Source organism: Bidens hawaiensis, unplaced genomic scaffold (genome assembly GCF_021521415.1).
Source record: "Bidens hawaiensis isolate Kalapana, Puna unplaced genomic scaffold, B.hawaiensis_p1.1 tig00023255_1, whole genome shotgun sequence".
Lineage (NCBI taxonomy): Eukaryota > Viridiplantae > Streptophyta > Magnoliopsida > Asterales > Asteraceae > Bidens > Bidens hawaiensis.
The window spans coordinates 342,513-356,687 of NW_027493652.1; positions in this window are offsets into that span (position 1 = coordinate 342,513).

Consider the following 14,175-nt stretch of genomic DNA (forward strand, 5'->3'; position numbering starts at 1 on the left):
TTTTCTTTAAGAACCATGAGAAATGTTGAGTAGGAATTTGGAAGAGCATTCTTCACTGTGTCAATTTTATCAGACTCACTTGGTTCCATTTTTAACTTATTCATCTAGCAATAAGATGATTGAATCTTGTAAGAATTTCTTCCACAATCTCTCCTTTCAATAAATTAAAGTTTCAAAATTGAAACTTTAACATCACCTTCTTACTTTCCTCAGTATTACCCATACTTCTCATCTTGATATGTTGAAACAAAGAGGCACAAATTTTAATACTTCCCACTTGATGGAAAATATTATCAGGTAATGCCATAGTTAAAATGGAATATGCCTTAGTTTCAATCTCGAGAGCTTTCTTTTCTTCTTGAGAGTATTGAGGAAAAGCTTTTGGAGTAACCCGTAGTTTCAATTCCAAACATAGGAATAGTGTATACATCATCAAGACATCGAGAACAATCAGGATATACAAACCCTAGATATACTCTGAAACGTGGTTCCCGTTAAGCAAAATCACAAAATTTCATCAAACGAGGACATTTCGAATTAGATCCAATGTTAGCATCAAGATGTAACATATGTTGCATCAACACGTTCTGAGAAGCTAGTGCATTATAACCAGCCATTTTAAGTATATACAATTTAAATTTTAACAAACTTCAAACTTAAAAGTTTAAAATGAACATTTAGTAACAAATGGGAATGCGAATGAAGATGACTTGATAACAAATGATGAACAGTAGCGCATGACAGTGACGAATGATGAAACATAAATTGCTTAACGAATGATTGATAAATCAGTTAACGAATGTTGGGTCAAGAAATTGACCTGAGGGGGAGATTGTTGAGTCAAAGATTTGACCTAAATTACACGGAAGATTGGAATCTTCTCAACCTCCTCTGAATTTGCTAAGTAATGGATCCGGGCACACCTTAGACATCCGAGCAAGCTTTTATTTGGCCGAGTACGATATTTTGCCTACCGGGCAAGGTTTACTTCAAATAGTCTTCTTAAGTGGTTATCCGAGCAGGGTTTGCAAATTAGTGTGTTTCCGAGTAGGGTTCACTAGTTTATGTAAATCCGGGCAAGGTTCACTTTATCAAGCAAGTCTGTTCTTCAGAGCCAAGTATATTAATTACTCTTCCGAGTAAGGTTTGGTTATCCAAGTCCAAGAAGCCAAGAAATTGGAAGACCGGGCAAGGTATTCATTAATAAGTATGGTCCGAGTATGCTTGATGATCTAAAGGAATATCTCTAAGTAATATCGGGCAAGGTTCAGCTCAAGCAAGGAACAGTACTCCCGAGTACACTTTGCTAAATAAGTTATTTTATAGCAAAGAGTCATTGAAGAACAAGGTTGCTCGTAAGAAGTTGTCGGGCAAAGTCTGGCAAATTCAAGAAGACTGAAGTCTACTCGGTGAGTATTTTACTTAGTGAAATAATCTTAAAGTAAAGTCTACCCGGAAACTGATCCCGAGAACACTTCTATGTTACCAAGTTATGAAGGATGGCCGAGCATACTCGAAAAGACACGATTGGTGCAAAGCCTACCCGGAAGACTTGTTTTACACTTAGTTTATTTTGAATATGTAATTTGAATATGTATGACTGTATTTAGGGTTTCTAGAAGGAATGACAGCTTTCCTAGGTTGGCAGGCCTATAAATAGAATATTTAGGGCACGCCGCCAAAAGGAGCACAATACGGATAAGACACACATTAATTGAAAGAATATTGTGTGACGGCTGTCTTAGGATTCCTAGAAAACCCTAAATCGATTATCCTTTTGTATGATTAATATTATATAAATGGAAATCTTTTGAGTGAATCTTAAGTGTGCTTTCTACCTTTGATTATTCATTGCAACCGTATGTTTGTTATTGATTCCGCCTTTAACAAACGGATATCTTTCTAAATATAGCAACCCGTCATTAACTCTCTTGTCGACACATCAATCTGTGTGAGTTATGACATGATTAATTAAGATCCAGGTGAAATCGAAGGGACCGACAAGTTGTTGGGACTTATATTTTAGACCGACACATCGAATTAATCTTTGGGTGAAAAATATATTATTTCGGTCTCAACCAAGGGTGGATGGCTTGAAGACCAAGTCATGCTAGGCTAGTATAAATAGATGTTTTTATTCATTTGTCTAGTATGAGTGATTGTATTGTGTATGTGTCAGATTTAGGGTTTTATCCCTTTGAGAGAGTCTCTGCCTCCAGGATGAGCTCTCCTGGTGGCGGCTGAGATATTTCTTAATTGATTGTATGTATGAATGTATGTATGAGTGTTTCATCTTAATGAGAATCATTCGGCTAATATTTCATACTACCGTTTCTATCTTGTTTGTGTTTTGATTACAATTGTTCATCCTACTTTATTGTTGATTGTTAATCAAATCAGGCTCTCTCCCAATACACCTCATCCGTCCAACTGACATCATTCAAGAGTGAATACGAGTTAGATTCGATCCTAACCCTAGATCCGAGCTCCACACCGTTGATTAGTATTGACTATTATTCATGCTTCCGCACTGGGACTCGGACCTGTCAATTGGTATCAGATCCTGGGTTACCGAATCGTTCAGACTAACCGCTGAACAGATTCATTTCGCTCTTGAATCCACCATGGACGTTAAATGATGAAGTTCATTGAAATTATTTTTGGGGGTTTTGAAATTATGTGATGATTCAGAGAAAAGTATATGGATTGATGTTTGGGTTGATGACTCGTTTGGAGATCCAACATCAATTTCATGTTTATTTGGTCAGAAAGGTCCAGATCTGATGTAACAGTGTTATTTGGCTCGTTTTAGGGCAACACTGTTCATCTGATTATTTCTAAATCTGAAAAGGTTGATTATGATATGAAGATAGGTTTCTTTGATTTCTATATGACTTGGATAGGGCTATAGTGATTAATTTCAGATTACGAAACTTGTTTCTGGATTTGAAAAATTAGGGTTTTGTGTGCTCGTGCTGAACAAACAGTAGATGTTTGTTGAAAAATATTGCCGATGGTACAAACTGATAAGGAGAATGTACAAGTCAAGAATGAACAGGTACTAAAGGCAATTTCATCATTGTTTGTTGCAGCAGATGCAAAGTGAATATTCGAGCAGGTTCTGCAAGGGCAAATCAGTGACTGATGACGCAGAAATGAATTTTTGATGTCTCGAGCACACTAAGAACAAATAAGATTGGACTCGAGTATGGAAAATGAATAAGTGTTGCTTCGAGCACATGAGGTGTTTTTCCCAAGAACATCTTTGTTTTGCTCGAGCACAGGTTATTTCGAGCACATCTTATATCGAGCACATCAAATTCGAGCACACTTTGTGAAACCCAGAGCATATCCATTGTCTTCTCAAGAAAACTATCTTTAAGTCTCGAGCACACTTTGTTATTTATTCGAGCAGACTCTTTTTCGAGCATACTTTGTTTTGTCTTGAACAATTATGCTTGTGAAGAGAAAACTCAAGTTTATGTCAAGCACACCCTTGCTCCCGAGCACACTTTTGCTCCCGAGCATGTTTGGTGGAAAATGAAAAAGCACTAAGTAATCCGAGCACACTTTTGTTTCTGAGCACTAAGTAATCCGAGCACACTTGTACTTCCGAGCACACTTTGTGCTAGTTGAAAATTGAAAAATCACAAGTGTTATGATTTCCGGGTACACTTTGTGCTAGGAAAGTGCTTCCGGGTACACTTTGTGCTAGTGCTAAAATTGAAAAATTCACAAGTACTCCCGAGCACACTTTTGCTCCCGAGCATGCTTGGTGTTAAGTGAAAAAGTGAAAAATCACAAGTGTTTTGCTTCCGAGTACACTTTGTGCTAGGAAAGTGCTTCCGAGTACACTTTGTGCTTGGAAATTGAATCAGAGTATGCTTTGTGCTAGGAAACAGAGTTTCTGAAACATTTCAAAGTTCTGAAGAAACTTATGAGATTTTTGGTGCCGTTGACCGTTTGACCAAGCTGTTCTCTACGGAAGATATATACCAGGGGTATTTTGGTAATTTTTCTCCAATCATCAACAAGCTTATGGAATTCAAACCTCATCCAATTTCACGACTTCATCAAAAGCTTTACAAGAACAAGTGTTGACCAAGCTTAAGGATTTAACAACTTTTAGTGTCAACCAACTTTTGAATATGTTCATTTGATATTTTTACAATCTTGATGAGGATGATCAAGATTGTTTCACCCACACTTGATTTGAAGAAACATTTATTAAAGACAATTGCAACGAAATTGGGGGAGTAAAAATCTTTGAATTTCATTGCAAATGGCTAGCTTCACATCAAGTAAAGACTCAAGTTAAGGAAAAGTTGATCAAGATCAATAATCCAAGGTTTTTCAAAAACGTTTCATCATTTGTAAGTTTTCAGATTTCCTAGTACGGATGAGAAGATGGAGTCATCACCAGCAACAATGTTGAAATGATGATCAGTAGAGTCTAACCTCCTATGAAATAGTCACTTGAACAGTCAAGAACGGGTTATGGTTGACTTGAATGCTATCTTAATTCAGGGAATGGTTTGAAGATAATTTACAGGGGAAGAAACAGATTTGAAGAATGGAAGATTATTTGATGATCACAATGAGTTTATTTCTTTTTGTGATAACCTTGTTACTTGAAGTTGATCTTTGAAGTTCAACGCCTCGTTATACAACTATATCCAAAAGTGATATAAGAGTGATGATTCGAAATGAAAAATGGGAGAAGCTTAACGTGAGGGGGAGAATTTCAATGAAAGACAACGAGTTATGAGGTGATCATGGAAGAAATTCAATGGCATCGGTCTAAGGGGGAGATTGTTGGGACTTATATTTTAGACCGACGCATCGAATTAATCTTTGGGTGAAAAATATATTATTTCGGTCTCAACCAAGGGTGGATGGCTTGAAGACCAAGTCATGCTAGGCTAGTATAAATAGATGTTTTTATTCATTTGTCTAGTATCAGTGACTGTATTGTGTATGTGTGAGATTTAGGGTTTTATCCCTTTGAGAGAGTCTCTGCCTCCATGATGAGCTCTCCTGGTGGCAGCTGAGATATTTCTTAATTGATTGTACGTATGAATGTATGTATGAGTGTTTCATCTTAATGAGAATCATTCGGCTAATATTTCATACTACTGTTTCTATCTTGTTTGTGTTTTGATTACAATTGTTCATCCTACTTTATTGTTGATTGTTAAACAAATCAGGCTCTCTCCCAATACACCTCATCCGTCCAACTGACATCATTCAAGAGTGAATACGAGTTAGATTCGATCCTAACCCTAGATCCGAGCTCCACACCGTTGATTAGTATTGACTATTATTCACGCTTCCGCACCGGGACTCGGACCTGTCAATTGGTATCAGAGCTTGTTACTGCTATTTTGGAAAGATTGTTGCTGATTGAAGATTTGAAGAAGAATGACGCAAGCAGACCTCTGTTCCATTGATTTGTGACGTCAGCAGCCCTGTTTTTCATTTTTCTTCCAGATCTACAATCTACCGGTGTTTTTTCTTCCTTATTTCAATTAAAGTTCTAATCTTTATATCTAAATCTTGTTCTAATCACATCAGACACATCGGATCTGAGCATTCTGTTTTCAAATCTGATTATTTTGAAATTTTTTTTAAGGAAACTGATTTTTAATTTCTCAAAATGTCTGGATATGAGGAACAAGATACCAAGGTTGTATGCACAGGAAAACTTTATAAAATGGAAAGTACTATTTGAAGCAGCCGTATGCTACAATGATATTGATATGTGGAACTCCATCAAGAATGGTCCACAAACTCCAGTTGAAGAAGGTGCAAATGCAACTGCAACTGCTGCTGTAAGAGAAAAAATGAGAAAGGTGGATGACAAAGCCTTAGCTATGATTAAGCTAGGTTTGTCTTGGGAGATTCTGACCAAGGTGTCTCATCACACAACTGCCAAGCAAATGTATGATGCCATCCTTGAAATGTATGAAGGGAATACTGAACTAAAGAACATAAAGAAGCAAAGATTGAAGCAACAGTTGGAAAGGTTCAAGTATAGGGATGGAGAAAGGTTGAAATCAATACTAGAACGTTTTCTAAGTATTATGAATGAGTTGAGGACAACTGATTATGTAATGACTGACTTTGATTTGAATACAAAGTTACACAACTCAATGCCAAAAGAATGGTATACTGCTTGCAAATTCATCCTTCAGAAGCAAAATTTCAATGAATTGAAAATGGATGATGTGATATGCTTTCTTCAGGCTGCAGAACTTGAAATGATAGAGAATGAGATGATTAAGGAAGATAGACCCTGCTTCAATGTTTCAAATGCACTGATTACACCCATGGGAAATCTGTCTACCAAGAATCAACAGCAAATTCCCATTATTGAAGAACCAGCTGAACATAATGTTGTTACTCCAAAATCTTTCATTGGAGGTAGCACAAGTAATCAAGGAAATCAGCAGAGGTTCAATGTGAAAATGATTGATGATACTGATTCTGCCTCCAAGCCAAGTGGAAATGTTCCTAATTCTGGCATAGGACATGGTCTAAGCAATGAAACACAAGCTTTGTTGTCTATGTTTACTGAATCATATAATGCATTTGTTGCAAAGAATCTAATTCACACAAGTGTGGTACAAGATGATTTAGAACAAATTGATGCAGATGACTTGGAAGACATGGATTTGTCTTTGTCAAAAGCAAACTTGAAAGACAAGACATCAAGATTGAGGAATTTGTTCCTTTTTCAATTGATTTTGATGGTTTAAAGAATCAGAAGACTCTAGGAGTCAAGACACCTAAGCCAAGTGAAAGATACAAGAAACCAAAAGAACATGAAATATTCAAAGGAAAGGTTTGGTGCAAAAGGTGTGATGAATATGGTCACCACACAGATTCATGTAATGAAAGATTCAAATTCAAACCATTTCATGTACCAGATGGAACAAAGTATGGGCAAGACTTTGTCCTGTAAAAAAAGAAGTACGGTCAATATCTAGGAAAAGGAAAGGTGTGTGGAAATGAAAACATGAACAAAGAAGAGAAGAAATCTGTAAAGGAGACAAGGATTGAAAAGAAAGTGGCTGAACTGGCAAGAAGAAGTAAATCTCCTAAGAAGAATGAGAAATTGACCAAAAAGAACTATCAGTCTGTGAAAATCAAGCAAGATACTCAATCAGTCAAATCTGATAGCTCACAAGGATCATCAAGCAGTGAGAAGACAAGAAGAAAAGATGCATATTCTAGAAATAAACCAAAAGAACTCACTGGTGATGAGAAGTTTCTACTAAGACATGGATATGAACCACATGGTTTCCTTTGGAAACCTAAGACTGAGAGTAAGGTTGAGCAAGTTGCTGATGTGAGAGACTACTCTGAGAAGAAGGACTATGTGATAAAGGAGTATGCCACTGACTCAGATGAATATCATTGCCCAACCTCACTTGTCAAAACTCCAAGAGAGTGTGGTTATGAAACTGATCATTCAGACAACTTAGAACTGACTCATGAAGATCCTAAACCAACAACACTCACTTCCCAAGTTGTGTCTGAAACTGAATCTGATGAACTGCAAGTTGATAAGGCTTGCACTTCATCACTTAACTAATCAAATTTTCTTTGTATGTGCAGGAACAGTCCACTCCTCTAAATGACATATGGTATATGGATAGTGGTTGTTCTAGGGATATGACTTGTGACAAGAGATCTCTTGTCAATTATGAAGAGAAGTATGAAGGTCCAGTAGCTTTTGGGAGTGATGAGAATGGTGGAAAGATTGTTGGAAAAGGAATCTTAACAAATGAGAAAGTCTCATTTGATAATGTATTTCATGTTGAAGGTCTTAAGTACAATCTGCTGAGTATATCACAAATGTGTGATAAGGGTTACAAAGTCAGTTTTGATGATTCACACTGTTTCATTTTAAAACCTGAGTTTGTAATTCCACCTGAAATGATTATGATGATGGCACCAAGAAATGGTAACTTGTATGAATTGAATATGAAAGAAGCTATTTCAAGAGGAGGTGCATGTTTTGTTTCCAAAGCCACTGAAAATGAGTCAAAATTGTGGCATAGGAAACTGTGTCATGTGAACTTGAAGAACATGAATAGACTTGTCAAAGGTGAGCATGTCATAGGTTTGCCTACAAGAGAATTCAAGTTGGAAGATCACTGTGATTCATGTCAAAAGGGAAAACAACACAAATCTACTCATAAGTCAAAACTCATCAACTCAATTGATCAAATACTTGAATTACTTCACATGGATCTCTTTGGTCCAGTGAGTGTACCAAGTATTGGGAAGAAAAGATATTGTCTGGTGATCATTGATGACTATTCAAGATACACTTGGGTTTATTTCCTAAGTACCAAGGATGAGACTGCAGAGTTGATTAAAGGTTGTGTAACAATGATTGAGAACAAGTTGATTAAGACAGTCAAGATGATGAGAAGTGACAATGGCACTGAGTTCAAGAATGGAGTTATGCAAGAATTTTGTGAAGCAAAAGGAATACAACAACAATTCTCAGCTCCTAGAACTCCTGAACAAAATGGTGTAGCAGAAAGAAGAAACAGAACACTTATTGAAGCTGCAAGAACCATGTTAGCAGATGCTAATCTGCCTGTCACTTTTTGGGCTGAAGCTATAAATACAGCCTGCTATGTTCAGAACAGGGTACTTGTCAACAAAAGGCTTAACAAAACTCCATATGAAATATTTCACAACAGAAAGCCTTACATTAAGTTTTTCAAGCCCTTTGGATGCAAATGTTTTCTACTGAACACTAGAGACTATTTGAACAAGTTTCAAACAAAGTCCCTGGATTGTTTCTTTGATGGATATTCTACACACTCAAAAGCCTACAGAGTCTATGTAAAAGATCACTTGAGTGTTATAGAATCTTCTGACATTATTTTTAATGAGAATCAATTCAATACAGTTGAAGGTGCAGCATGGCTGTTTGATCATGAGAAGTTAATAAGGTCTTTCAAGATTTATCCTGAAGACTTTGATGAATCTTTCTACAAGACCAGTGAAATTGAAGAGAAAAAGAAGAATTCATTGGACTTGGAAGAATTATGGAAGAAGGTTGCTGAAAAGGAAAAGGAATATATTTTTGTGAAGAACTTCCCATGTGATATTGGTGAACCTAATCAAGAAAACAATCACAATGCTGAACATGATCGTAACAATCAAGACAATAATGATGTACAGGATGATCAAGTTTAAAATGAGGGTGACACAAGCAACCAAGCAAGTGGAGAAGAAGCTGCATCTACAGCAAGATTTCAAGATCTATTTCAAAGATTGAACTTAGAAAATAATGGTGCATCTACTTCAAGACAACATAATGATGAAGCACCAGAATTTCATGATGCAGAGACTGATTAGGATCGATCTTATCCCCGGTACTGCGCCGATCGCAAAGGCACCATATCGTCTCGCTCCAACTGAAATGAAAGAATTAAAGAAACAACTCGACGAGCTTCTCGAGAAAGGCTTCATTCGACCAAGTTCATCACCATGGGGAGCGCCAATTCTATTCTTAAAAAGGAAGGATGGATATGTGCGTATGTGTATCGACTATCGTGCATTGAACAAAGTCACAATCAAGAATCGTTATCCACTCCCTCGAATTGATGATCTTTTTGACCAACTTCATGTGCTAGTTTCTTTTCAAAAATCGACCTTCGTTCTGGATATCACCAACTCAAAGTTCAATCCGAATATATTCCAAAAATCACTTTCCGAACAAGGTATGGCCATTATGAGTTCACCGTTATGCCATTTGGACTTACTAATGCGCCAGCTGCGTTCATGGACATGATGAATCGAATCTGCAAGCCTTACTTGGATAAATTTGTTATCGTATTTATCGATGATATACTTATTTATACTAAGTCTAAGGCTGATCATGAAGTCCACCTTCGAACCTTACTTGAATTACTAAGGACCGAGAAATTGTACGTCAAGTTCTCAAAATGCGAGTTCTGGTTGCACGAAGTGCAATTTCTTGGGCATGTCATAAATGTGAATGGTATTCAAGTCGATCCCGCTAAAATCGAGGCCATCTCTAAGTGGGAGATTCCAAAGTTGCCAACCGAGATTCGAAGTTTCTTAGGATTGGCCGGCTATTATCGAAGGTTCATTGAAAATTTCTCTCGTATAGCCATTCCTCTAACTTCTTTAACCCGTAAAAACGTTAAATATGAATGGGGAACAAAGCAAATAAAGGCATTCGATATACTTAAACAGAAACTCACCCAAGCACCAATACTGGCCTTGCCAAAAGGTACTAAGGCCTTTGTTGTATTTAGTGACGCATCTCATTCCGGCTTGGGATGTGTACTAATGCAGCGAAAGAAAGTGATCGCCTATGCCTCTCGTCAACTCAAAGTACACGAAAAGAACTACACAACTCACGATCTAGAGTTAGGCGCCATAATCTTTGCACTTAATATATGGAGGCATTATCTCTATGGAGTAAGATTTACCGTGTACACTGATCATAAAAGCTTAAAGCATATCTTCGATCAAAAAGAGCTCAACATGCGCCAAAGACGATGGATGGAAACTCTCAACGACTACGACTGCGAGATCGTTTACCATGAAGGCAAAGCCAATGTCGTGGCTGATGCCTAAGTCGCAAGGAACATGAGAAGCCAAAAAGAGTCCGAGCGTTGCATATAGAACTTCAAGTCGACCTTCTCGAGCAAATCAAATCTGCTCAAATCCAAGCAATCAATGAAAACCAAATTTCTGACGAAAAACGTAACGGCACCATTGACTCGTTATTCAAGGGTGACGATGGTATCCTTAGACTCGGTAATAGGATTTGGGTACCAATCGTTGGAGATTTGCGTGAGAAAATTTTACACGAAGCTCACAAGTCCAAATACATGATGCACCCCGGTAGTGACAAAATGTATGAAAATCTCAAACCGAACTACTGGTGGAATGGGATAAAAAGGACATTGCTTAGCATGTTGCGAAATGTTTAACATGTTTGAAAGTCAAGGCTAAATATCAAAAGCCTTCAGGATTGCTTCAGCAACCCGAACTTCTCGTATGGAAGTGGGAGTTAATTACTATGGGTTTTATTACCAAACTCCCTAAAATGACTCGACAACACAATGCAATTTGTGTTATCGTGGATCGATTGACAAAATCCGCGCACTTCATACCCATCAATGAATCATAATCCATGGATAAACTAGCGCGTATTTTTGTAAACAACATCGTTGCTTTGCATGGAGTACCGCTATATATAATCTCTGATTGAGACAGTCGTTTCACGTCTCACTTCTGGAAAAGCTTCCAACAAGCGTTAGGCACAAGGATAAACCTTAGCACCGCTTATCATCCATAAACTGATGGGCAATGCAAAAGGACAATTCAAACGTTGGAAGACATGCTCCGCACTTGTGTGATCGATTTAGGTGGAAGTTGGGATGACCACTTACCCTTAATGGAATTTTCGTACAACAATAGCTATCACACAAGTATTCAAGCCGCACCATTCGAGGCGTTATATGGTCATAAATGTAGAACGCCCGTGTGTTGGTCTGAAACCGGAGACAATCAATTATCTGGATCCGAGATAGTCCAAGAAACCACCGACAAGATTCTTCAAATCCGAGAATGACTTAAGTCGGCACGTGATCGCCAAAAGAGTTACGCCGATGTCCGTCGTAAGCCATTGGAATTTAATGTTGGTGACAAAGTTCTTTTGAAAGTCTCGCCTTGGAGAGGCGTTGTTCGCTTCGGTAAGAAAGGAAAGTTAAGTCATCGATTCTTTGGACCCTTCGAGGTACTCGAACGAATTGGTACTGTTGCATACCGTTTGCAACTACCCGAGGAAAGGCAAGGGATACACGATGTATTCCATATTTCAAATCTACGAAAATGTTTAGCCGACAAATCTCTATCGATGCCCTTAAAAGATGTTGAAATAAATGAAAACTTGAAATTTATTGAAAAACCAATTCAAATAGAAGATTCGAAAACAAAGAAATTGAAAAGACGGACATCGAAAATAGTGAAAGTAAAATGGAACTCACAAAGAGGGCCCGAGTATACATGGGAACTCGAATCAGAAATGAGAAGGAAATACCCCCATCTATTCTAAAGAATTCAATCTTGAGGACGAGATTTATTTCAAGGTGGGGAGGATGTAACATCGTGAAAATATCGAGTTCAAATTGTCAACTTTCCAAAGTCTAGGGACCAAATCTGTCAAATTCCAAACCTTAGGGTTTAAAAAGGAAAATTATGCTTTCTTGTCCTATCGCGATACGTGACGGGACAAAGGACAAGCTCATCGCGTATCGCGAAGGGCTTGGTCAAAAGGTTCTAGAAGGAGTCAACAGTGATACGCGATCTCTGTTGAACCAACGTCATCGCGTATCGCGATGACGCGGCCTGACACCTCTGGCACACGCTCTGCCACTCGTCCACACGTGGCACACGGTCCGCCACGTGTCCCGACACATGGCCACACGTGGCACGTCGTCCGCCATGTCAACACGTGGCACATCGTCTGCCACATGGCGACACGTGGCAGACCTATATGGTGACTGTCTTGGGCTACTTCGCGATACGCGGAGGGTGCCCAGGAGGCCATCGAGTATCGCGAAGGGCTTCCCAGTTTTGCCTATATTTAGCAAGTCCGGGATCTTCGTTCCTCACACCACAATTCAGTATCTCATTCTCTCTCTCTCTCTCTAACATCTCTCTAAGATCCAACAATCACGCACTCGACCCACCTCGATAAGCGTGCCCCGATTTCATCATTTTCCGTGCCAACGTTTCCTCAAAGTTCGTGCCACCTTCCATCGACGTACCCACCAAGAAGAAGTTTGTTACCTTCCGACACGATGGTGATTAGTCTTGAAAGATGTGCCGACAAGTGCTGAAGTTTTGGGTGTTCATCGTTTGGCTTGATAAAAGAAAGTTGACGAAAAGAAAGATTGATCGAGAAGAAAAGAAGGTGAAGCGGCGTTGGAGTGCTGCTCGAATAAATAGGGTTTCTATAAGCCAACAAAGGTAGCCGTAACGCTAATGAAAATAATAATAAAATATTATAAAGGCTTAACCCTTAAGTCGAGGTTATACTCGATACCTCGATAAAAGAAAAGAAAAGAAAAGAAAAGAAAACATAACAAAGAAAGAATAAAAGATAGAATTATGAATATCGATAAATATATATATATATGTGTGTGTGTGTGTAAGTGTATATATTTTTTGTTATGAAAATATTATTTAAGTAATAATAACTATTCTTAAATAATAAAGTAAAGAAAATAATACGTTTCTTAGAGAAGAAGAAACGTCGGGTTTTATAAATAAACTAAAGGTTTATAAACTACATTTAAAGCTAAAGGTTTTAAAGTATTAGAAATTCTGAACTAAAGGTTCATAAGGTAAAGATTATAAAATAAGACTAAAGGTCTTAAGCCGGATTGTATATCCGACTAACAAATGGTTATACTCGTACTATAGGTGCGAGATAGCAAGGGAAAGACCCTCGGACGGTGTTTGAAGCCGATCCCAAAGTGAAAAGGTGAATACGCCCCCAAACTTTACAAACCGTTTCTCAAACAAATCAAACGTGTTATATGAAAAATATTTACAAGGGACTATGTGTTCCTAAAACCGTTATAAATAAGAGTATAAGCGTAGCCCTCAGGCTGTAGTATACGTTTGTCTGGATCCTTACATATGTGGTAGTACGAGGTGGGCACACAGCACCACACCTGGTCATAGGACTCTTTCCAGCGGGAAGCACGACCATGTGTATACATACGGGTACTTAACTAAGTCGAACGCTGCGGTGTTTGCTGAGGTATTTAGTGTAGAGACTAGAATTTATAATCGTGTTGTTTTAACTTTGTTATTCCTAAGCCACGATAGGCCGAGGCAGGTTGTAACATCCCGTTTTTCGGGTTTCGGTTAATAAATGGAAAGTATGAGTTATTAGGAGTCGGGCTAGTCTTGGGCTAAAAGGAATTGGGTTATGGACTTGGGTTATGAAGGAAAGAGGAAAAGACCATGGGCTTAAGCCCATGATCTATAAATATATAAACCTTTAATACACATTTAATTTCATTTCACACATATTCCATACACCTCCCAAAACACACACTTAAGCTCTCTCTCTAGTCTCTCTCTAGCCGAAACATA